This window comes from Octopus bimaculoides, chromosome 18 (assembly GCF_046866305.1).
Source record: "Octopus bimaculoides isolate indiv1 chromosome 18, ASM4686630v1, whole genome shotgun sequence".
Lineage (NCBI taxonomy): Eukaryota > Metazoa > Mollusca > Cephalopoda > Octopoda > Octopodidae > Octopus > Octopus bimaculoides.
The window spans coordinates 31,220,386-31,223,604 of record NC_142945.1 but is presented as its reverse complement, the minus strand read 5'-3'; the positions used below and the strand labels follow the sequence as shown (position 1 = coordinate 31,223,604).

At 37.1% G+C, this 3,219-nt stretch overlaps 1 protein-coding gene across 6 annotated transcripts in view; it reads left to right on the top strand.

Annotated features, from left to right (window-relative positions):
- The first annotated feature begins 474 nt into the window (after positions 1-474).
- Positions 475-3,219, top strand: part of LOC106875756 (dual specificity protein kinase Ttk) — a 288,324-nt gene continuing 285,579 nt past the window's right edge. For 4 of the 6 annotated variants that reach the window (XR_016244973.1, XR_016244972.1, XM_089365964.1 and 1 more), the window contains exon 1: positions 2,646-2,771. The gene's annotated coding sequence lies outside the window, so the exon portion shown is untranslated. Of the gene's footprint in view, positions 666-2,645; positions 2,772-3,219 lie in introns of those variants that run through there. The other 2 variants (XM_052974191.2, XM_089365963.1) reach the window with 2 other exon arrangements.

Genomic DNA, 3,219 nt, shown 5'->3' with positions numbered 1-3,219 from the left:
TGAAAAAATAAAAATATTTGTAAGCTGAAATATTGGTGGGGACGGAGGTAAATTTGAAATTTTACAATGCAATTATTTTTTTGTTATTACTTTCTTTTCCAAAATCAGAATATCCTTTGCTGAAAGCATAAGAATCTGAAGAAACTGAAAAGGGGAAAGAAAAAACGGTATGCAAATGTTTTAACAGAGATTTTGCTGTTATTTCTACCATGTCGAGTGACCATATTGAGGCCGATGCCAGTGCCGGTAGCACGTAAAAAGCACCATTCGAGTGTAATCGATGCCAGTGTCATCTGACTGACCCCTGTGCCAGTCACACTTGACAAGCACCCACTACACTCTCGGAGTGGTTGGTGTTAGGAAGGGCATCTAGCTGTAGAAACCTTGCCAGAACAGACTGGAGTCTCATTGCAGCCTCCTGGCTTGCCAGTCCTCAGTCAGACTGTCCAACCCATGCCAGCATAGAAAGTAGGTGTTAAATGATGATGATGTATAATGATATACATAATTATGATAGAGTGTCACCCATTCAATGTTTAGGTAAACTTCGTCACCCACTCACTCTCTCTCTCTCCCCCACACAAAAATTAAACACATTTTGGCGCCAAAAATTGCAAAGGGAAAATCTACTTGAGATTATTATATATAACCAGTGATTTTAAGAGGTATGAAAAAGATATTTTTGTTTTAATATACTTTTACTTGTTTCATACACATACACAAACTAATGTGTGTTTTTTAGGTTAATTATTTATCATTCTTTATCTCTCCACTGATTTCGGTACTACTCTAACTTCTATAACCTCTGCATTTTCACTTATTCATTTCAAACTTCTTTGAATTTTCAATCTAATGTAATCCACACTATCTTGAAAACGTATTTTTACAAAATGCTATCTAAAATTATGAGTAAAGAAAGAAATAGAAAAAAATTCTTAGAAAATGGGGATGGGGGTGAAATTTCCGAGGGTTCCATCCCACCCAACCCGTTTTCCGGACCACAAAAAGGGTTTTGGAGCATATTAGGTCACCGGAATTCAGTCAACGAAAAAAAAAATTTCCAATGATTTCGGGATATGAGGGGGGTGGGGGCGTATGTCTGGTTTTCCACCCCACCCTTTTCCGAACAAAAATAAGAGGTTTGCAGCATATTAAGAGGTCAGGGTATTTGATTTCATGCAAAAAATCAGTTTTTTTTTTCCTTAGCGAAAATCGTGCGAGTTAAAAGATCAATGGGGGTGAAATTTCTGAGGCTTCCACCTCACCCAACCCAGTAGGAGGTCACCGGAATTCATTCAACGAAAAAAAAAAAAATTCCAATGATTCCGGGATATGGGTGGGGGTTCGGCCCCTTTTTTTTCCGAACAAAAATAAGGAATTTGCAGCATATTAGGTCAGGGTACTTGATTCCACGCAAAAGATCCGAGTTTTTTTTTTTTTTCTTAGTGAAAATCGTGTGGGTGAAAGAATTGAATAATACCTTTTTTTTAAAACAGAAACACACATTTTCGTCTCGTATCATTAATAATATCTGATACAAGTTACCGCCCCTTGTATCGTCCGACATGTTTGTTTATATTCGCGAGTGCCCGTTTTCCGTTTCATTTGACTACGGCCATGCTGGAGCACCGCCTTTAGTCGAGCTAATCGACCCCCAGGACTTATTCTTTGTAAGCCTAGTACTTATTCTATCGGTATCTTTTTGCCGAACTGCTAAGTTACGGGACGTAAACACACCAGCATCGGTTGTCAAGCGTTTCCGTCTACTAAATTCACTCACAAGGCTTTGGTCGGCCCGAGGCTATGGTAGAAGACACTTGCCCAAGGTGCCACGCAGTGGGACTGAACCCGGAACCATGTGGTTGGTAAGCAAGCTACTTACCACACAGCCACTCCTGCGTTTGTTTTATTTTTTAGTATAAAATATTTAAAAATAGATGAATCTTCCTAATTTTTTGCATACTTAATTTATTTTGGATACATTTCCTATTTTCATAATTTTTTTTAGAAATTAGGCGTCATTTTCTTGGAGAGGTACGCTTCTAAAGAAGCGCCGAAATACCTTTCAAACGGCATACATTACGATTATAAAGAAATTTGTGGGTAAAATCTTTTCCAAGGTGAGGAGGGGACCTCAGAAAATTCACAAGATCCGAGTTTTTCCCTTGTAGCTGTTAGGAAAATGTTTCTTTTTTTTGTTGAAATTTTGTTTAAATACCTTTCAAACATTAAGATTATAAAATATTAAATATTATTAAATACCTTTCAAACATTCCGATTATAAAGTAATTTTTTTGCATATTCGTAATCTCCGATATCTAAAACGTAGGAATCCGGAAAAAAAAAAACGAAAAGGAGTGGGATGCATATTCGACACTTCCATCATATCTTCCTATTAATACATGTTGTCTTTTAAAATGATGTGTTTGGAAAATAAGAATGGTATAATCACAAAATATCTCAGTTTGGCTGCAGGTTCTGAGATCAACTTCCGCCGAGGTCGACTTTGCCCTTCATCCTTTCGAAGCTGCAAATTTAGCTCCCCTTCCCCCATAAATTTCGGGATCATTAGAAGAGCAGCAAGATGATGAATATATGACAACGAGGCTGAGATTTTAACCAATCAGAACAGTCCTCCTTTTTTCAACTTTTGAATGTCTAAAAGTCAGAAAACGTTGTGATCGCTATTGACAGTAGGACTGTAGTAATATTGTGCGCGCGTGTATATATATATATTCCCATATACATATATTTCTCATCAAGAAATGCAGGTAATGATGTTTGCAGATATTTTAACTTTAAATGTTGTGCATATGTATTTAATTTCATCTTTCTTTTTCTGTTTCAACCTATTTGTTTTATTCTAACATATTTACGTTATGTGTGTTTGCTGATATATCTATGATTTGCGTGCGATCCTACAGAATGTGATTGGAAATTATCTTATGTGCCAAAAGCCCTAATTTCTCCGGATGTGTGTTTGAAGCATCGAATCTGTAAAAGTAAAAAAAAAAAACACGAGTAAATAAACTTACCCACTTCTTTTTGGGTGGCGGGGAGGGCAGAATCGTCATCTACGACAGTGGCCCTGGAACAAAATTTGTTTAGTGGATGCAAATCCAGGTCCAAATTTTCTTACGGAAAACGTGGATTTTTTCAATGTTAACATTAAAACAAGAGGTGTGTGTGTGTGTGTGTGTGGGGGGGGGGTGAAATTAA